This window comes from Pleurodeles waltl, chromosome 3_1, assembly GCF_031143425.1.
Source record: "Pleurodeles waltl isolate 20211129_DDA chromosome 3_1, aPleWal1.hap1.20221129, whole genome shotgun sequence".
NCBI classification, from domain to species: Eukaryota; Metazoa; Chordata; class Amphibia; order Caudata; family Salamandridae; genus Pleurodeles; species Pleurodeles waltl.
In genome coordinates, this window is record NC_090440.1 from 212,464,753 (window position 1) to 212,487,541 (window position 22,789).

A 22,789-nucleotide genomic window follows, 5' to 3' on the forward strand; every position below is an offset into this window, starting at 1 on the left:
AAATTCAGAATGGTGTATTCCACACCAGTAGAGGCTGGACTGGATGTCATCTGGTGCACTTCTAAGGAAGAGAAGAGGCTAGACAGGATGTAGTATTGTTTCATCCCACTCTCTCTGAATGGACTGAACCACATCATCTGCAGAAATCTGGTTAACAAATCAAGATAATATTCATGTGGTACACAAGAGAACTTAATATTAGTATAAACTGCACATGATGTCTAGTCAACTGACTCAGGGATATTTGGCAACGTGTTAGGCCACAAACAGGTTGAACAATGGCTATTATATCCTAGTCTGAAGTGGATTTCTTGAGGATGGAGATGTTGATGAAATATTTAACCTACTGGGGAAGTGATGGCATGGTAAAAAGTTGCAATGAAGAGGGAGATAATGAGAAGTGCCAATGTTGGCATGCCCCAGACCATGAACTGTGGCTATTTAAGTGTGAGAAAGTGTCAATGTTTAGCTGAGGACATGGTCTTGGTCACAACTTTGTCTTAATTTGAAGCAACTATCAATGTTGCATAAGGCTGTGTGGCTCTTTGGTAGTGCTTGTTGTTAGAAATGGGGTCTTTGGTTGGCAGTCAGGTTACCCCCTGTCCAAGCAAGGACCCTCACTCTAGTCAGGGTAAAGGTGAATCATCCTCAGTTAACCCCGCTCACCCCTTTGGTAGCCTGGCACGAGCAGGTAGGCTTAACTTCAGAGACAAGGTGTAAAGTATTTGTACCAACACACACAGTAATACAGTAAAAACACCACATAATTACTCAACACAGGTTTAGAAAACTATCCAATTTAGCCAATATTTATCTAAACAAAACAAGACCAAAACAACAAAAATACGACATACACAAGTCAAGTTCTGAATTTTTGAAGATTAAACTAAAAAATAGCGCTTAGAAACACAAAATGCTTCGATAAGGTGATAACACAGCGTTGTGACTGAGTCGTTCCCAACAATCCGACGCCAATAGTGCCAGGTAGGGAGTCACGCATAGCCTCAGGTACAGTACCTTAGTGAAATGTGAAAACAAGCCGGTGCGCGAAGTCGGGGATCGCGGCGTCGCTGGATCCGAGGCAGCATTTGTTCCTGTGCTGCGGGGCGAAGGAGTGGAGGCATCACAAAGAGGCGTCAGGTCCTTGCTGGGGAGCGGTGGAGGTGAGGCGGCGTCAGTACGAGGTGTTGAATCCACTCACTTCGGTCGGAGTTGATATCCGGTGGTCACAAAGTGGTGTGGCGACTTCCACAGAGTCCCAGACTTCGGCGGTGCTGCACCGATGTCGGTACTGCGAGGGTCGTTGCACTCCAACGAGGACCACGGAGTCAGTTGCAGGTGGCATCACGGGATTCGTCAGCGGCGTCAGTCAGGAGTCGTCCGAAGTCGGTTTTCTTGGATTTTCATCAGCTTCTCCTTTCAAGGACCCAGGGACTGGTTAGGGCACCACTTGTCAGGGCAGGAGTCTCAGCAGAGAGTCCAGGTGCTGGTAGGGGAAGTCCTTGATGGCCCTGAGACTTCAGAACAGGCAGCAAGCTCAGTCCAAGCCCTTGAAGATTCTTCTCAAGCAGGAATATACCACAAAGTCCAGTCTTTGTCCCCTTTCACAGGCAGAAGCGGCAACTGTAGGATAGCCCAACAAAGCACAGTCACAAGCAGGGTCAGAACTTCTCCTCAGCTCTTCTCCTTGACAGAGGTTCCTCTTGATTCCAGAAGTGATCTAATTTTCAGGGGTTTGGGTTGCTCTTCTTATACCCCTCTAGGCCTTTGAAGTAGGCCTACTTCAAAGGAAAGTCTCGCTTGTTTGTGAGATCCTGCCTTGCCCAGGCCAGGACACACACCAGGTGTGAGTGACCACTCCTCCCCTCCCTCCCAGCACAGATTGCTCATCAGGATATGCAGAATACAACCCAGCTCCCTTTGTGTCACTGTCTAGAGAGAGGTGCAAACGGCCCAACTGTCAAACTGACCCAGGCAGGGAATCCACAAACAGGCAGAGTCACAAATGGTTTAAGCAAGAAAATGCCTACAAGCTAAAAACTAACTTCACTAAAAGATGTATTTTTAAATTGTGAGCTCAGAGACCCTAAACTCCATGTTTCTATCTGCTCCCAAAAGGGAATCTGAACTTTAATAATACTTAAAGGCAGCCCCCATGTTAACCTATGAGAGGGACAGGCCTTGCAAACGTGAAAAACTAATTTGGTAGTATTTCACTGTTGGGACATGTAAAACACATAAGTACATGTCCCACCTTTAACATACACTGCACCCTGCCCATGGGGCTACCTAGGGCCTACCTTAGGGGAGGCTTTCACGTAAGAAAAGGGAAAGTTTAGTCCTGGCAAGTGGGTACAAGTTGACATGGCAGTTTAAAACTGCAAACACAGACACTGCAGTGGCAGGTCTGAGACATGTTTACAGGGCTACTAATGTGGGTTGCACAACCAGTGCTGCAGGCCCACTATTAGCATTTGATTTACAGGCCTTGGGCACCTCTAGTGCACTTTACGGGGGACGTACTAGTAAATCAAATATGCCAATCCTGGAAAGCCAATTTACACATAGATTTTACATAGGAGCACTTGCACTTTAGCACTGGATAGCAGTGGTAAAGTGCCCAGAGTGACAAAAACAGCAAAAACAGAGTCCATCACACATCAACAACCTGGGAAACAGAGGCAAAAAGTTAGGGGAGACCACGCCAAGGATGCCAAGTCTAACACGGGTCATGAAGCATGTCCCTGTCCCCGACGGGTACCTTTGGTGTTGACTCTGTTTAATCCCACGCTTCACACCTCTGCCATTTTGCAGTTGTATTTCACAGCATGACACTGCATGTAATACCAAAAAGATCCAAGACATTTCTACTCCTTTCACTTCATTCTGGCATTGCAATTAAGTGTTAACTGACATATTGACTTGATACTTTTGGTGAGTTTGAACTAGGTATCAAGGGTGCAGGATCGCACTACAGAACAAGAAGAAAGCAGGAGTCATACAACACATACTGCGGGGTACAGGGAGCAGCAAAATTGTTTGACAAGTAAACTCATAATTTAAGAGGAGTTAATGAGAAAGAGGCATGTAAAATAAGTTAGTGAAAAAAATATATATCATATTTGGAGGCCAGATATTACGGGGTAAAATATATAGATGTTGGTTACACAGAGATCAGTCTGCAGCATAGGCACAAAAGTATAAATTGGAATACTGGCAAAGAGTAAATGGCATGGTCATTGTATGATATAAAGTATCTCATACAACGACCATGTCTTTTACTCTTCGCCAATAATGTGAGGAGGAAAAATGGAAGAGCGTGTAGTATTTATATTTTTGAAACCTAAAATAATCTTTCAGAGGAGATCACTGGAAAGAAATACATATCAGGGGTGAGGTTGAAGGGTAATGAAAAAAGATAGCACGGATAGTGGAGCAGAGTTAGGAAAGGGATGCAGAGTTGAGCCTATATGCCTTTTCATATGGGCAGCAAGATCTTTATCGCTGAGCAACATATCACACAGTTCTAAGCACCTTATCGCACCATACCCCTGGTATCTCCCTATATCACTACAGAAAATATACAACACGCCAGGCATTACTAAACGTTTTATGTCACTGTATCTTTGCATAGAATAAGACATCCTAAGCACTACTATTACTCATTGTATCTTAGTACACCACACTGCAGATACAAGGACCTACTAAAGGTAGGATGTGTGTTATTTTACGATATGATACCAGGCACATGCAGCAGGCTCCATGACAATAAAGGTTACATATAGAGGGAGGATTCACCTGGGAGAGGGTTCGGAATCACACAACACAGCAGCAGTCCCCAGGGCGTAGGTCGTTAGTTATCTCTGTCTCCCTCCTACCTTTATTTGCTGTGGCTGCTGACACTGTTATTGCTTGCGCTTCCTGGTTTGTTGTGGTTCCTGTCTGCTGGTTTCTACCAGGAAGCACAACACACGGAGCAGCAGATAGAGCGCCTCTGCTACATCCAGTAAACCTCCTTTTGCCCCTAGCGGCCGGAGGAGTAACGAACACCAGAGCGCTGGTGCCTTCAAGGTTGTATTTGAATTGACATTTATTCTGGTGTTTCTCTAGCACAGCTGTTCTTAACCTTTTGCGGGCCCAAACTAAATGCTGGAATCGTTTTTGGAATCCAAGTCATTATTTGAAGTCGATGTAAGCATTTTCGATTATTTGAACCCCAAAATAATACAATAACAAGAATTCAAACAAATACACAAATGATTACATTTAATTTAATGCTCAAATATAAAAAATCAACATTCCAATGGGAAAGCTGGAGCTTTTCTAAAGTATATTGAGGCCATCAATTATCTATCGTATATTCTGTTTGATGCACTGCTCTTAGGAATCAATCTGGGGATACCAACTTAATTCTATATCAGGACCGGAGGCGAGGATTATGCAGTCCTTTCTTCACTTTATTACAAACAGCAGTTCAAAGTTCAAAACATAGGCAAGAACAATAAAACTTCAACTCCCACATATAACCATGGCTACCCATGAACCAATCCACTGTCCATAATAGGGTTCATATAAGTAGCTGACGGGCACAGTCCTTCCTCTTGCTTCACTGCTGCCCGTCAGTTAAGTCCTCGCTCCTTCTCGTTTGTGTACGGAGGTTTGGGGATTGCCTTTGTGGCGCAAACGCTTGCCTTTGTTGCTTGTATTTTTTGGTTGTATTGTGTTTCCAACTGTCGGTACGCGACAAGTGGCATTCCTCGCATACCTGACATTCCTTTGGTTGCACAGTAGGCTGCATCCTGAGCGTGTGGTGCGGTCACCTAATCACCACTAGGGGCGCTAGTACGTGCCCACCTTTTCAGGATCCGGCCCTCAGGGATTCCTGATTTCAGTGGCCCCCAACCATCACCGACACCGCGCTGCGGTAAGTGCAGGTTCTGCCTGCTTATCATTCTTCCTTTGGGGAACCTTCAAGGTTTTTGTTACTGGCCATATTTCTTTACATTTCAGAGCACGGCAAGGGGGCTGCCCTATTATTGTAGGTTGGGCATTTATTTGTGCTCTCAACCCATATTATTGACACCCCTTTGGGGGGTACGCGTCATATTTTTCTGGTCTGGCCCTGGCTCCTACTCCACCCTAATTTATACTGCTGGGATTTTTTCCCTATATATATGTATATATATATATATATATATATATATATATATCCTTTATTCTGGTGATGTCCTTGTCCACACCTTCCATGGATTCTTTTGTGGACCATGCCTATTCTCCCTCTTTGGGGACAAAGGAAGCCTGGCCTTCCCAACACCACCTTCCTGAGGGCAAGGACAGACTCCTTTCGCAGGTGGTTGTGAAAGCCTTAGCACCCCTGCAAGATAGGGTGGATAGGTTAATGGACAAGGCGTCCAATTCTTCTGGTGTATTTGGGGACCCAGATCCATGGGCTGGTACCTCTAAAGCATCTTGTTGTTCTCGGAAGTGTGACGCGGGGCACCTGGAAGGTTTCGCCAGATTGAGGGAAGCCTTTCGCAAGAGTGCGCGGACGCTTGAACCTGTACCCTGCCAGGAGGATGTTGTACCCGGAGAGCATGACAGCACTGCTGCCTTTGCGCTGGATCCCTTTGTGTGATCGCCCCGTTCTGGGGAGGGGGGGGGGGACTCTGATGGTGTGGGCTCATCGGACGAGGGTCGCTTTATGGGTAGACCTTGGCACCCATCAGCGAATACCTCGAGTGTAGAGGAAGAAGGTTGGGAGGAGTTAGATATGTTTCATCCGGAGGACATTTACCATCCTCGATCCTCTGAGTGGGTCCCTACTCCCAAAGTTGCGACTTACGTCGCCAAGGCCATCCGCAGTCCTTTGGAAAAGGAGGTTCTGGCCCGCCTTCGGGCGGAATGTCCCAGGCCAGCACTTGAGGACAAGGTGGCGGCTACGCCTTCTTTGGACCCCAAATTATGTACTTTTTTCTCAAAGTATATGCGTGATCCCAAGAAGGGGATCGATCATTCCTGGCGGGCTTGTCAGGATAAACTCTTGGATGTCTTGGGCCCCTTGACCAAGATTATTGTGTTGGTGGAGTCGGCCAAGGTCCCAAGGGAACCTTTGCAGACAGATTTCGTCGCTGGATGGGCACAAAGGGTGGTCTGTCTGTTGTGCAATGCCAATTGTGCCATATCTACGGAGAGGTGTTGGTCCCTCCTGATCAAGATTGATCCCAAATTGGGGGAATTGGCGACATCAGAGGCAGGCGCGGTTGCCCAGGGCAATCCCTTTGGGGACCCCTTCGTGAAGGAGTTGGGGAGATTTGTTTCTACCTTCTCGGCTTTGGACAAGGCGCAGTCCTCTATGCGCAAGATCTTTCCGGGGAAGGTTTTCTCTGGGGCCGGATGAGGAAGGGGTCGCTCCTCCGGCCACTCCCTGCAGGCAGGCCCCACCAGATCTCAAGGACGCCGCAAAAATGGTTGGAATGACGGAAGACAGGGGACTTTCTTCCCCAACATAGGTTCCGGTAGAGAACGTTCCTCACGTTTCAACAGAGGTGGTTCCAATGCTCCGGGAAGAAGCGCTGGTGAGCATTCCCCTTTTTTCCCCTCAAGAGCTAGGAGGCAGAAGTGCTCTTTCTTAGAGAATTGGGTCCGGCTCACTTCCAACCCTTGGGTCTTGGAGACAGTGTCGGGTTTCCACATAGAGTTCTATGGGACCCCAGTACAGCCGGTTCGACCCCCTCCCATTTGGTTCAATGTTCACGATTCTCAATTAATAGACGCAGAGGTACAACTTCTTCTTCGCAAAGGGGCCACTGTTCCAGCACGTCTTCATCCGAGGGAGTTCTTTAGCAACATTTTCTTGGTCGAAAAGAAGGACAAGGGTTTCTGTCCGGTGATAAACCTCAAGGCTTTCAACGAATGGGTGGTTTATCGCCATTTCACGATGGAGGGTATCCATCTTTTCAGGGATCTTCTGTGCCAAGGGGACTGGATGGTCTGCTTGGACCTCAAGGACGCTTTCCTTACGGTCCCGATTTTCCCTCCTCACTGATGTTTTCTGCAATTTCGGTGGCAGAACCAGATATACGAATTCAGGTGTCTTCCTTTCGGCCTTTCATCAGCACCATGGTGCTTCAGGAAGTTGCTGAAACCGGTGGTGGAGTTTCTGAGGACTCAGGGTGTCAGGCTCATTATTTACCTAGACGACATCCTTTTGATGGATCAGTCCCGGTTGTACCTGTTGCGTTACGAGAACATAACTATTGCTCTGTTTCAGGATCTGGGTTTTGTGATCAACGTGGATAAGTCCTCTCTTCTCCCGCTGCAGTCCACAACCTTCCTCGGGTTTGTAGTGGCACTACGTCGGCGACTCTGAAACTCCCAGAGCACAAGATCTCCAAGATCAAGAAGGAGATTTCCAAAGTGCTCTGCCGAGACAGGACCTCCCTACGCCAGATTGCCAGGATTGTGGGTCTTCTGTCGTCCTCTATCCAGGCGATCTTTCTGGGCCCCTTGCATTACAGGGCCCTGCAACGTTTGAAGGTGTTGCATCTCAGGAAGGGTCATACGTATTCAGCACTGATGGAGCTTTCTTCAGAAGCTCGATCGGAGATGCTGTGGTGGTTGAGCCATATGGACACATAGAACGGGAAAGCCATCTTTGGCTCCCTCCCCGACCTAGTGATAGAGTCGGATGCCAGCAGACTGGGTTGGGGAGCCAGGTGTGGTCAGTTTTCCATGGGGGGTCTGTGGACTTCGGAGGAGTTGAATCTTCATATCAATTGCCTCGAACTTTTAGTGGGTTAGTTCGCGATTCAGTCCCTAACTCACGACAAAGTATCCTGTTGTCTCCTTCTTCGTATGGACAACATTTCGGCCGTCCAGTACATAAACAGACTGGGGTGCACTCTATCCAGAGTCCTGGCAGATCTGGCGAAGGATTTTTGGCATTATTGCCTCTAGAGACAGATCTCTGTAACAGCGGAATATCTTCCGGGAATACAGAACAAGGTGGCAGGCTGGAATTCCCGGTATCTCAGGGATACCAGTGACTGGCGATTGGATCCGGCGATCTTTCGGTCTCTGATGAATTGCTGGGGTCCATGTGGTGTGGACCCTTTTGCCTCTCGGTTGAATGCTCAACTTCCAACTTACTTCAGTTGGAGGCCCGATCCGGGAGCAGTCGCGGTGGATGCTTTTTTGCAGGATTGGTCGAAGAACCAAGGTTATGCTTTCCCTCCGTTTCTACTGATTCCCAGAGTGGTGGCGCAGGTCCAGCGTCAATGGGCGTCCTTGATTCTAATCACTCCAATATGGAGAACACAAGGCTGGTTCCCCAGTCTTCTGGAGTTGTCATGGATGGCTCCTCTCAGACTTCCGTGTTCCTTGGGAATCCTTCGGGATCCGTTGGAGCGCCCCCATCCTTTGGTGGTTCAGGGACACCTCAACCTCATGGCTTGGAGGATTTCAGGGGATGTTGGGAGAACGTCAGACTTTCACGAGACGCTAGGGCCCTTATCAGACAGTCGTGGGCTCCAGGTACGATCAAACGATATAGATCGGCCTGGAACAGATGGGCTCGTTGGTGTCTGGAGAGGGAAGTGGATCCCATGGGGGGCCCAGTTGAGTTTGTAGTCAATTTTCTGGCAGAACTTTTTATTTCGGGTTTGGCATATTGTACCATCAATTCCTTTTGTTCTGCTATTTTGGCAGGGCACAATACGATCAATAATCTACCGGTCGGGGAACACCCCTGGGTAAGTAAACTGCTTAAAGGGGTACATTTGTCTCGACCTCCTGAACCTAGATACTCTGGATTATGGGATGTTAATAAAGTTCTTAACTTTATTTCTTCCTGGCCGGAGAATCAGTTTTTGTCCAGGAAACAGATTTCTGCTAAGTTAGCGGTGCTCCTATGCCTCATTTCCTGTAAACGAGTTTCAGATGTGCGCGCTTTGGATGTTTTCACCCATAGGGGGTTACTTTTACCATTTTGAGAAGGACTAAAACGAGTACCAGGTTGGTTTCTTATCCCAGTTTTGAGTCTCATCCCAAGCTGTGTGTAGTCAGATGTCTTAAGACCTATGAGGCCGTTACGGAGGAAGATAGACATCCTGGGGAGAGACAACTCTTGATTGCTATCAAGAAACTGTTTAAGGCAGTGGCTTCCCCTACTCTAGCCAGGTGGGTACGCGGGCTCATGTCTGAAGCTGGGATTGATGGTAGACGTTTCGGTGCTCATTCCACTAAAGGAGCGATGGCTTCTAAATCCATTCAGGTAGGTGGTAGATTGGAGGACATTATGAATGCAGCGGACTGTTCCTCTGAATCAGTTTTTAAGAGATTTTATTTTAAACCTCCTCACGAAGCGACATCTTTGGTGGTGAGTAAGCTTTGAACGTGCATAATCCTCTCCTCCGGTCCTGATATATAATGAAAAATGTCCTAGCTTTCGTGAAGGAAACTTTCAATTCTATTAAGAACACGGAGGTGAGGATTATCCCTCCCTCATACTGCGACAGTATTACCGACCCGATGATGATTTATTTTACTTACTGTTCTGGGTGGATTACTCCTTTTACAGGTCAGTTGTATTTTCCTCTCTGTTTGAGGCTTGTTTGACTATAATGTAGTGTTGTTGGTGACTGACTTTGTTCTGATCTTGATATTGATTATGTTATCACACTGACTTTCTTTGTTTACAAAATGATAATGTATTCTCGTTGGATTGTTTTTCTTGAATGACTCTGTTTCGCTGTTTTCTGATCACTTCTTTATTTTGTAGGAGATGATTCTAAAGGTGACTGAGATCGCAAGTTCCTTAACTTCCTTCTGTGCCCGTCAACTACTTATATGCACTCTATTATGGACAGTGGATTGGTTTATGGTTTGCCATGGTTATTTGTGGGCATCATGGGAGTTGAAGTTTTATTGTTCTTGCCTATGTTTTGAACTTTGAACTTGCTGTTTGAAATAAAGTGAAGAAAGGACTGCATAATCCTCGCCTCCATGTCCTTAATAGAATTGAAAGTTTCCTTCACGAAAACTAGGACTTTTTTCATTTAACATTCCTTCATATTTAAAGTTTCACATTTTGCATCTTTATTTATATGTACAATTTAATTATCTGATACTTAATTTTCTAGGCAGTCGCGAACTTCCTGAGTAGGCGTCGCAGATCCCCCAGGGTTTCCCAGACCACAGGTTAAGAATCACTGCCCTAGCACATTGCCATCAAAGCATGAACTAATCATAGTGAATAAGTTAAGGTTTATACATTGATGTTCGCAAGCAAAAATTTTAATGCTCACCTATTATCGAACTCTTACAGAGCACATATCTTTTTATGTGTGCTCATTACACAGTTTTTTGTTTTGGTTTGTGAATGAACTACTATCCGGGGATGAAGTTATCAATGATGGTGCAGCAGTACAGCTGTACCCGGTTTTAGGAGCGTAAGCACATCCCTGAACCCTGGTTTTTGTTGTTTTTTACTGCCCAACCCGCAGTCATTTTGTTTGAACCAAGGAACACAGGCATACAACACTCATACATGCTAACATTTTAGAAGAGGAAAGTGGGAGATTTTAAAAACAAAACATAATTGGGAGAATGTAGTTCTCGCATCGACTTCAAGTAAAGCAGAGGCAATTTCAGGTGGGAGACAGCCCAAATAAAGTTAATTTTTGCTTAAAAAATCGTGAGTCTTCCGCCTGAATCGAATCTCTTGGCATGTATTAATGAACACTATCAAGAAATGTGTTAATCAATGTAAAGAAACTTGAGTTAGCCCTAATGGGATGTCATGCACTGTACACAGATGCCCTGCACTGTACACAGATGACCAGAACTGTACAAAGATCTTTGCAGCAGAAGCATTATCCAGCCCTGCCAAGTACATGCATCAGCAGTTAAACTATCGCATTTTAGTGTATTAATCAGGCATAGTAGTGCTTCATAGACCACCTCATACGAGGCATTCCATAAGGATGGCTGCAATTCACAAAAGCAACCAATGTACTTTTGGCTTTTGCCAATCTGCTGCAGGGCCTCTGACAAAGTTGATGCAGCCTGATTGGAAGTGGTAAGAGCTGGTGTATTCATGTTCTGTTTTACAATAAGTCCAGGGCAGAACTTGCGATCAATCAAGACCACTGCCCGGCCGTCTCACAGGCTCTCCGAATGAGCCACATGGTCAGCCAAAGTCAGCCATGCAAGATCAAGTTTGGATGAGAAAAATGCCCAGATCATTATCCGGATGGGGCACTGGCAGCAACCCTTATGTGGACATGGTGGTGCCTTGCCTTATGATGTTATTTCTGGCAATACAGGCCAGATAGTGGTAAGTAGAGCAGAAGATGATTCCAGGCAGCCACGCGCAGCTTTGGTTGTTTTTAGGTTGAGCCTGGCAGCGCCTAGCGCTGTCCGCAAGACATGTTGTATTCATTATCGGCTTTTAACCACTCTTGCCATTTGTTCTTGGTTCTGCTTGTCTTAAATGATTCCTTTTTATTGGTCTGTTTTTCAAAATGTTCCCTCCTTTTGTGCTTAGTTTCCTCCAAGGGGGATTTCAGTAAGAGAACATTTTTGTTGGCCATCTCACTACTTTACACTTTCTCCTGTTACAGTGTGTGATGGCCCCTCCTCCGGTCTGGTGTCGGTTTTGCCTTATTGAGGCTCAGCTCTACCGCAGAAAGTACTCTGAGATGGCAAAAGCCGTTGCAGGAATTAAGTTCTGCCATGAGACGCATTTGAGACATTGCCTTCTCCCCCGTCTGTCTGAATTTGCAGCCAGCATTTGGATTTGGAGCCAAACTGCAGGTGTAAAGCGGAACATTGAACCAGTAATATAAGCATTTTTTTATTTAAAGTTACATGCAGCCACTCTGGCGTGTATGACTATTACTTTTCCTGGCTCTGTTTTCTTTGTGAACTCATTCCATCACTTGTGTGGTGATGACTTGCGCCAAATGTTTATGTATTTCTCTTGTTTGTAAGGTCTTCATGTTTTGAGACTGATCAGAGTTTGAGCACACAGCTGTAATTTGGATTAATTACCATAGTTAAAACAGTGTCTCTTGTCTTTATGATGTATCCTTTAGCCATTCATTTCTGCTTTATGATAATCTTTAATATGGTGAACTTCATCTTAGAGAGAAAGTCAAAGGCATGATTAAAAACCCATGCCCGTGGATTGCTCAGTACAAGCAAAAATCCAACCTACAATGTCGTTGGCTCACCACTCGAAATATGGTGGATTCCTTAAAATACACTTCACCACTCACAAGTGTTAATGGCTAACCTTAGAAGTGGTAGATGGGAGAAGAAATAGCTTAATTAGTGAAGCCCTCATTGTGTGTCACCCGCAGCTCATGGGTTCGAGCCCCTGCAGGGCCGAATCGCCTTCTTGCTTTTGAGGTTAATAAACTAAAAACAATGAAACTAAGAAAGGTTACACTTTTATTTACAGATTTACCAAAAACTGTAGTACTATATAAAGGTTTATTATTCTTTGTCTCAGGTTCATTTGAGAGTGCTAACACAGTGTCTAGGGACATGGGCCTGTATCTTTTAAAGTGATGGTTCCAGCAGAGTGTAAACCCCACGCTGACTTCAGGGGCAGGGAGTTGCATGTCTGTTTTCAGTTTAAACCATTTAAAAACTAATAATAGGTGTTATAAATTACTTGGTTCCACTTTCAAGCACAATGTAGCTGGACCAGAACAGAGCTGTGGAGTGGGTTTTTTAACAGTTGAGCCTTGTTGATAGCTCTGCCGCAGGAAGGATTCCAATACCGCAGAGGTAATGCCATTGCAGCAGTAGCAAGTCCACTACAGCGATCTCAATGCTATTCCAGCAGCTGTCTTGCTTTTACCGCAGTTTTGGTACCATAACAGCAGTTACAATGGCAGTGTTGACCAATTTAAGTGCCAAGAAAAGTCCACTTGTGAATTTACAGGGCCAATAGCTCTAACTCAAGCAAATGCAAGACCTATTTCATTGCAAATGCTTCTTTACTGAGTTGTTGCGTCCCCCAGCCAAACAACTTAAGTAGTGGTGGCAGGAAGTTGTTTTCACAAGTCCTGAATGACCCCACAGCAGACAGTGGAGCCTCCCCCCAAACCCCAGGCAGTGCTTGAAATGTAAAAATAGAAGTTCATGTATCCTTTACTAGAGTCAATGCTTCTAAGACGAGCTGGTACTCTGCAATTAAAAGTATTGTACTTCTCCTGGGAAGTGCCGGTACTCTCCCTCTCAAAATAAAGAAGTGCAGGTACTCAGTACATGGCAGCACAGGCCCATTTAAAGCACTGCTCCCAGGCAACACTTTGTTATATTTTTAAGCAGGAGTCGGGCAGGAGATCGTTGTGCACTGAGGCCGGTCTACTCTGCAGTAAACCCAGCAGGCCTGACACAGTGACCAGCAAGAAGTTAAGATTCCCAAGGACTGCTGTACGATTTCTAAAGAACCACCCTAACCTCCCAAAAGGTAATCTATGTCAGCGATGCAGCCCATGTTTACATTTCATGCCTTTAACTTCATTTTACAATCACATCGACTATTTGCTTTGAACACATGTTTCAGTAGTGTTTTTTTTAAAGTAACATACAATGCATTCTGTGAACCGAGCTGCCTTTAGGTGCGTTTAGGGTGAGAGTGGGTATTAATGATAGCGCAAGATTGTGAGCTCCAAGCAGTAAGAGTTTCTCACCGTGCCAACTAGTGGATCAGAATGGCATTCCGTCTACCTGCCTCTACACTTCTTTGTATCTCTGCAGAGCAAAACAATTATCACACAGTTGGTAATTGTAAAGACCATTTTATATAGAAGTGCGAAAAGGAGATATACAGTTGTTGAAATACTGACAGCTGCAAAAGAAAAAAACTATGCTTACAGTTGAAGAGAGAGTGAACAAGAGCATGGCGAAGAAGGGCGACAAAAGAAAAAACGTGGAGAAGGACAGAGTACAAAGACAGTGATGAAGAGGGACGAGATGACATGTGGCTTAGGTTTATGGACAATTGCAGACCGATGTGGACAAAGTAGCTAACAGAGTGAGAAAGTGCAAAGGACAATCTGAGTGGGAGAATGTGACCAATAGAGGCACTCTGAAGGCTGCTTCTATTCAAAAGACCTTAGTAATATTTACACCACAGGTCTGCTTCGTTTATGGTTATTGTGATTATTGTGTTATATGTCTGGATATAATAATGTAAAACTCACAGGCATGCAAATACTGGTCATTGCCTCAATTCAGTCACAAGTGCCACTCAATGTGTCACACATTTTGCAGTAGAATGTTTCTCATTCACACACTGAAGCCATAGAAATATTACACATAAGCAATCCAAAAGCTTGGCAGCTGATTGTCGACTGAGCTATCTATCAATTTAAATATTCACATATGGAACCTCCTGCTGTCTTGTGGGACTCCCTTGGAAAGCTTCCATAATATCAACACTAGTGCATACAGCAACTTGTATAGTTTTCTTCAACATCCTGTTCACTATATCCACCATTCCATTGCCTTGGGGACTAGACAATCCCACCGACAAATGATTGATGTCAAATGAATTCCGAAATATCTCCACTGATTTGGATGTAAATTGTACTCCATTATCTGTGACGAAATCTTTGGGAACACCTTCCTTCCTGAATACATTTCTCAAAACTCAGTGACTGAGTGTGTGTCAGGCTCTCTCAGAAATGTACATTCCATTCATTAGGAATAGTAATCCACCACCACCAAAGCATACTAGACATCTGTGTGTAGACTGTGCATGGATCCTATGAAGTCCATGCCTAATTTTTCCCAAGGTCCTTTTGTGAGCTCAACTGGACAAAGAGTAGTTTTGTAAACGCAATCATACTTATCTGTTTCATTGCAACTTGTACAGTTAACAAGAAATGTTTTATCTTTATTATCTATTCAGGCCCTTAATAATACATGTACAACCTCTGCTTGGTACCTGCATTATCTACATGTCCTTGATGAGCAAACGTCATCAACCATGACCTCCATTCTGTTGGTGGAACCAACAATTCCTCCATTCCCCAGCCAACTCATCTTTGACCTTAAAACAGGACTTCAACTCATCTCCTAAATTCTTCCCTTGGGGCCATCCCTTGACAATATAATTCTTCATGGCAACCTGGCAAGTATCACTCTCCGAACGAAGTTCCCAATCTTGGAGCGTTATTGAACCTTCAGTAACAATAACACCATCAACTCTCTCAACTACAGATCCAGGTTTTTCCCCCTTCTTATCAGCAGAACAGTCTTCTAAAAGGGAGCTCTTGATTTATCCCCCCCTCAAATTAAACTTGTACATTCTTGCTTACAACCTTACCAACCTTGGACTTGCTATGTTTAAACAAATTTCGGACAACAAATACACTAATAGTTTGTGGTCATTAAGCAGCGAAAACCTCCTTTTCCACCGTTAGACCTGCCATCATTGGTGTGGTCTCCCCTAACCTTTTGCCTCTGCTTCCCAGGTTGTTGACTGTGTGCTGGACTCTGTTTTTGCTGTTTTTGTTACTCTGGGCACTTTACCACTGGGGACCAGAGTTAAAGTGCAAGTCATCCCTCTGTGAAAGTGTATGTGTAATTGGCTTTTCCTTGATTGCCATATTTGATTTACTAATAAGCGCTTAGTAAAGTGAACTAGAGGTGCCCAGGGCCTGTTAATCAAATGCTACTAGTGGGCCTGCAGCACTGACTGTGCGACTCACATGAGTAGCCTTGTAAACATGGCTCACACCTGCCACTGCAGTGTCTTTGTGCGCAGTTTTAACCTGCCAATTCGACCTGGCAAGTATACCCACTTGCCAGGCCCAAACCTTCCCTTTTTATACATGTAAGGCACCCTAAGGTAGCCCCATGGGCAGGGTGCAGTGTATGGTAAAGACATGTACTGATGGGTTTTACATTTCCTAACAGTGAAATACTGCCAAATTCAGTTTTCACTGTTGCAAGGCCTATCTCTCTCGTAGGTTAACATGTGGACAGCCTTTAAATATCTTTTAAGTGCAGTTTCCCTTTGGGAGTAGATAGAAATGAGGAGTTTGGTGTCTCTAAACTCACAATTTAAAAATACATATTTTGGTAAAGTTGTTTTTTAAACTGTCAGTTTGAAAATGGCACTTTTATAAAGTGGGCATTTTCTTGCTTAAACCATTCTGTGACATTGCGTGTTTGTGGATTCCCTGTCTGGGTCAGACTGACAGTTTGTGAATCCCGTCTAGTCAATGGGGCAAAGGGAGCTAGGGTGTAGCCTACATATCCTGATGAGCCATCTGAGCTAGAGTGGAGGGAAGAGTGGTCACTTACACCTGAATGGGTTGTGCTGCCCTCACACAGTGCAGTCTCCAATCCCCTGGTGTATGTCTGGTGCCTGGCCTGGGGAAGGCAGGATCCTGTAAACAGGAACTTTCCTTTGAAGTTTGCCTACTTCAAAGGCAGAAAGGGGTATAAGTAGTGGACTCAAAACCCCAGACTTTAGATTTCTTCAAGATCACTTCTGGAACCAAGAGGAACCTCTGCCAATGAGGAGAGCTGAGGAGAACTGCTGACCCTGCCTGTGATTGTGCATTGTTGGGCTATCCTGCAGTTGCTGCTTCTGCCTTTGAAAAGGGACAAAGACTGGACTTTGTGGTGCATTCCTGCTTGAGAAGAATCTCGGAGGGCTTGAACTGAGCTTTCCTCCTGTTTTGAAGTCTCAGGGCCATCAAAGACTTCCTCTGCCAGCACCTGGACTCTCTGCTGAGACTCCTGCCCTGCCAAGTGGTACCCTATCCAGTCCCTGGGCCCTTGAAGGGTGAGGTTGGCAGAACAAGAGCTGAAATCCAGGCAAAGCACAGGGACATTTTCGATGCATCATCTGCAACGCGGCTGATAAATGACGTGCCACCCACTTCGCAGCTGAAATTGACACTCCACCTGCATCGCAGCTGGGAGATTGGCGCATCGTCGCTGGAGAAACAACGCAACACCCGTTTGCCGCTGCTGATAATGATGCAAACCCCACACAGCGTGGTTTTCCAACACTGTGAAACCGGATTTCACACGCATCGTTCCTGGGCGTCAAAGTCATCGTGAACCTGCGCTGACCTGAGGTACACTGTCTGGAGATCGACGCATCACTCTCTTGTGAGGGAGGAAAGCGACACATCGACTACCCGACCGGAGAAGAAATGACACATGGCCTCACTTGCGAGTAAGGAATGGACGTATCGCTGACTTTTACGACACACACTGAACTGTGTGGCTTTATTTGTGATGCAAACCAGGTATTTTGCGTCAACGTTTCCATTGTTTTCTATGGAGTAAGACTCTTATTCTTTTAAAAATTCTTATCTTGACTTGTGTATGTTGGATTCTTGTAATTTTGGTCTTGTTTGATTTAGATAAGTATTACCTATTTTCCTAACTTGGTGTGGTGTCCATTTTGTTTTGTTTTCACTGTAATACTGTGTGTGTTGGTAAAAATACTTTACACATTGCTTCTGAGTTAAGCCTTTCTCCTCGTGCCAAGCTACTGAGGGGGTGAGCAAGGGTTAACCAGGTGTGTTTTTCCTTTGCCCTGACTAGAGTGAGGGTCCTTGCTTGGGCAGGGGGTAACCTGACTGCCAATTAAAGACCCCATTTCTAACACCACTAGTAAGTGGAGAAATGTCTTGTTGCCCAACACAAGCCAAAACCTCCCTTTCTATTTTATTATAATTCCATTCAGTTGAAGACAGGCACTTGGGTGCAAACGCTACAAGTGTTTTCTTTCTATTCCACCATCTTGGTGAACACCGCTCGAAGACCCACATCACTCACATCAACAGTCACAAAAGAGCTGGCGCATCAACAATCCATTTCTTCAAATTTTCAAACGCACAGTGTTTGTTAAGTTTGTGACGTATGCTTCACACCTTTATGTAAGCGTTTCCTTAGAGGTTCAGTTTGAAAAGCAAAATTGTCTATAAACTGGGAATAATATTTACACATCCTGAAGAAAGGTCTTAACTGGTCTTTATCCACAGGCTTGGGACTCATTTTAATAGCATCCATCACGTCACCCTTGGGCTGGATTCCTTCTCCTTAAAGTTAATGCCCCAAATACTTCACCCCCTTTACAAGTGTTGGACTTGGCCCTCTCTGCAGGGTCATCCCCAAACGTTTTGCCTTCACACTTGTGTTTTCGGAACCTGTTTTTGTTGGCTTTTAGGACTCTCCACACTTTACCACTGCTGATAAGTGGTAACTTGCATGTGCTTTCCGCTTTAAACATGGTAAAATTGGCTTACGCCCATTTGGCACATTTAATTTACTTTTAAGTCCCTAGTAAAGTTGTGCAGCGTACTCTGAGCCTGTAAACTAAATGCTACTAGTGAGCCTTCAGCACTTATTGTGCCCTAAACTAAAGTAGCATTTATAAACAGTTCAGGCTTTCCATTGCAACCTATATGCAGGTATAAACTGCCATTTTGACCTGGCAATTCAAACTCAAAAAAGTTGTACATGTACTGTTAAGCTTTATATATCCTAGTGGTGAAAAACCTTAAATTTGTGTTTCATTACTGAAAGGCCTGCCTCTCCCAAAAGGATAACATTGAATTACCTTGTTACATTTAATAAGTAATAACTTTCAGTTGACAAAGTCGAGTTTGGTCTCTAAAGAATTGTAATTTGAAACTCTTTTTAATGGTATAGGCAGATTTTAAACTCACAGCCTAAAAAGATCCTGGGCTTTCGTCAGTGTGAGTTTGTAAATTTGTTGCTCCCCCAATGATGTCTTATGCATTCAATTCGTGCAGCATGCAAATCATTTCTAAGCATGCATAGAGAGTGTAATACTTGCCACTCTGTGTTGTACCCATAGTGCTTGACATTGAGGGCTGGACATTACTATCCCAACTGGGGCTAGAATGGGCGTCCCTGTAGTTAAACTTATTCAAGGGTTCCAATCCATTATGTGACCTACTAGGCTCCATTCTCCTGCTTGTTGGGGGAGAGACAAATTTATTTTATTTTGAAAACAAAGAATCATAACTCTTGCTTACAAGCTTCTGCAAACAATTGTATCTAATCAGAGAGCAGTCTGGGAGCATTACACTTAGCCTCGTATTGTTAAACATTTCACCCTCATAATGAAGGCTTTTCATTAATGAACCATTAGTACAAGTTCGAACAGCATTAACAAATGGACACACATATTACCTCAACTGCAGACAGTTCCCTTCTCTGTAAACTGGCAGCCAAAGCATTTGCACTGCAAAGTAAGCATGAAAACTTGTTGCCCTTGACCCCAAACAATATGTCCCGGGTGTCGGGTGATAGGAATTCCACATCCCTGCAACTGCTTTTTTTCTTCAGGCCATCAGGTTCATTATCATTCTACTTGTTGACTCTATCAACATACAATTACTGTCATTTTGTGTGTTGCGGGGGAGCTTCTGGGATGAGGGACACAGCAGTGAGGAAACTGAGTGGCCTTGTGGGTCAGGGAACAGGGAATATGATCAAGCCCAATGTCTAACTTGAATTTGGGGTCACAATATAAGATTATATCGTGGAATGTGAGAAGTCTAAACACTGAAGCTTAACAGGGTTATCGCATATCTCAAATGCTACAGAGTAGCCAAAGCACTCCTTCAGGAAACTCATACATGGGAAGACTGCCTCAAATCTCTTCAGAAACGGTGACGGGGCAAGATTTTCGCAACGTCTTATTCTGGGTGAGCTAGGGGTACTTTGATCTGGATAGCCCCAGGGGTCCCATTTCAAACCACAAGATTTATGCCAGATCCAGAAGGGCGATACACTATCCTGAAGGGTGCTTTAGATGCCCACAACCTCTGCCCTGGGTTCATGCCCCAAACACAGATGATGGGGAATTCCTGGGCTCGGTAATCAGGGTGGCGGAGAATTCAACAACGTCCAAAATCATACTGGCTGGGGATATGAACTGTGCTTTGGATGGTAAGTTAGACATACCAACCCACCCCCAGATTGGGTGTGAAACCCGACTTACAACCTCGATCCACCAAACCCTACACAATGTGGGCTTGCTTGATATATGGTGCCGCTGACAACCCCCATGCTCAAACATATTCATGCCATACCCCAGCTACTGACACCCACAGTCCTCTCAATTATTTTTTTGTCAGGTGACGGCCGCACACCAAGCTCTACACATCCAAAATTTGGCTTGTTACATGTTTCTCCACTTTTACTAACTTACTCCCTACATAGGCAACCACCCAAAATACTGTTGTGGCGATTAAACGTACAATCCTTATACGACACTGCATTTAGGAACACATTAGACACATCAATATTGCAGTATTTTGGAGAAAACTGGGGAATTGCGTGCAATAGCACCATGGAATGGGACGCCCTGAAGGTGGTTATCAGGGGGGTATGTCTAGCCACCTCAGTCGGAGTGCAACGTGCTCTCGAACAAGATCTAACCAAACAGCAGATGGAACTGCTGCATTTAGAACTGAGGCTCTCCTCTGACCCCTCCGTGTTAGCAGTTTGGGATAGGAAAAAACATAAATTATACGGCCTGAGGGACTGTAAAGAAATGGCTCCCTGTTGCAGTTACCCCCCACTTTTTGCCTGATACTGATGCTGACTTGACTGAGAAGTGTGCTGGGACCCTGCTAACCAGGCCCCAGCACCAGTGTTCTTTCACCTAAAATGTACCATTGTCTCCACAATTGGCACAACCCTGGCATCCAGGTAAGTCCCTTGTAACTGGTACCCCTGGTACCAAGGGCCCTGATGCCAGGAGGGTCTCTACGGGCTGCAGCATGTCTTATGCCACCCTAGGGACCCCTCACTCAGCACAGACACACTGCTTGCCAGCTTGTGTATGCTGGTGAGGACAAAACGAGTAAGTCGACATGGCACTCCCCTCAGGGTGCCATGCCAACCTCACACTGCCTGTGGCATAGGTAAGTCACCCCTCTAGCAGGCCTTACAGCCCTAAGGCACGGTGCACTATACCACAGGTGAGGGCATATGTGCATGAGCACTATGCCCCTACACTGTCTAAGCAAAACCTTAGACATTGTAAGTGCAGGGTAGCCATAAGAGAATATTGTCTGGGAGTCTGTCAAAAACGAACTCCACAGCTCCATAATGGCTACACTGAATACTGGGAAGTTTGGTACCAAACTTCTCAGAATAATAAACCTACACTGATGCCAGTGTTGGATTTATTAAAAAATGCACACAGAAGGCATCTTAGAGATACCCCCTGTATTTTACCCAATTGTTCAGTGCAGGACTGACTGGTCTGTGCCAGCCTGCTGCTGAGAGACGAGTGTCTGACCTCATGCGGTGAGAGCCTTTGTGCTCTCTGAGGACAGAAACAAAGCCTGCTCTGGGTGGAGGTGCTTCACACCTCCCCCCTGCAGGAACTGTAACACCTAGCAGTGAGCTTCAAAGGCTCAAGCTTTGTGTTACAATGCCCCAGGGCACTCCAGCTAGTGGAGATGCCCGCCCCCTGGACACAGCCCCCACTTTTGGCGGCAAGTCCAGGAGAAATAATGAGAATAACAAGGAGGAGTCACTGGCCAGTCAGGACAGCCCCTAAGGTGTCCTGAGCTGAGGTGACTTTGACTTTTAGAAATCCTCCATCTTGTAGAAGGAGGATTCCCCCAATAGGGATAGGAATGTGACCCCCTCCCCTTGGGAGGAGGCACAAAGAGGGTGTACCCACCCTCAGGGCTAGTAGCCATTGGCTACTAACCCCCAGACCTAAACACGCCCTTAAATTTAGTATTTAAGGGCTTCCCTGAACCTAAGAATTTAGATTCCTGAAACTACAAGAAGAAGAAGACTGCCGAGCTGAAAAACCCCTGCAGAGGAAGAACAGAAGACACCAACTGCTTTGGCCCCAGTCCTACCGGCCTGTCTCCTGCCTTCCAAAGAACCCTGCTCCAGCGACGCTTTCCAAGGGACCAGCGACCTCTGAATCCTCTGAGGACTGCCCTGCTTCAAGAAAGACAAGAAACTCCCGAGGACAGCGGCACTGCTCCAAAAGAACTGCAACTTTGTTTTAAGGAGCAGACTTAAAGACCCCTGCAACTCCCCGCAAGAAGCGTGAGACTTGCAACACTGCACCCGGCGACCCCGACTCGACTGGTGGAGAACCAACACCTCAGGGAGGACCCTCCGGCGACTCCGAGACCGTGAGTAACCAAAGTTGTCCCCCCTGAGCCCCCACAGCGACGCCTGCAGAGGGAATCCCGAGGCTCCCCCTGACCGCGACTGCCTGAACTCCATTTCCCGACGGCTGGAAAAGACCCTGCACCCGCAGCCCCCAGCACCTAAAGGAACGGAACTCCTGTGCAGGAGTGACCCCCAGGAGGCCCTCTCCCGTGCCCAGGTGGTGGCTACCCCGAGGAGCCCCCCCCTTGCCTGCCTGCACCGCTAAAGAGATCCCTTGATCTCTCATTGAAATCTACAGAGAACCCGACGCTTGTTTGCACACTGCACCCGGCCGCCCCCGCGCTGCTGAGGGTGTAATTTTTGTGCTGACTTGTGTCCCCCCCGGTGCCCTACAAAACCCCCCTGGTCTGCCCTCCGAAGACGCGGATACTTACCTGCTGGCAGACCGGAACCGGGGCACCCCCTTCTCTCCATTGAAGCCTATGCGTTTTGGGCACCTCTTTGACATCTGCACCTGACCGGCCCTGAGCTGCTGGTGTGGTAACTTTGGGGTTGCTCTGAACCCCCAACGGTGGGCTACCTTGGACCCAAACCTGAGACTTGTAAGTGATTTACTTAC

The 22,789-nt window shown here is 45.8% G+C and overlaps 1 protein-coding gene and 1 long non-coding RNA gene across 3 annotated transcripts in view; one reads left to right on the plus strand and one right to left on the minus strand.

Moving 5' to 3' along the window:
• The window catches only part of STOML1 (stomatin like 1), a 47,505-nt gene extending 43,549 nt beyond the window's left edge, over positions 1-3,956 (minus strand). Inside the window, exon 1 of one of the 2 annotated variants that reach the window (XM_069222223.1) lies at positions 3,879-3,956. The gene's annotated coding sequence lies outside the window, so the exon portion shown is untranslated. Of the gene's footprint in view, positions 1-3,798 lie in introns of both variants that reach the window. The other variant, XM_069222222.1, reaches the window with a different exon arrangement.
• A 620-nt stretch (positions 3,957-4,576) lies between these two features.
• Positions 4,577-9,991, plus strand: LOC138283951 (uncharacterized). Its single transcript, XR_011201326.1, has 2 exons — positions 4,577-4,924; positions 9,779-9,991. It is a non-coding gene; the product is annotated as an uncharacterized lncRNA (long non-coding RNA).
• Positions 9,992-22,789: the final 12,798 nt, after the last annotated feature.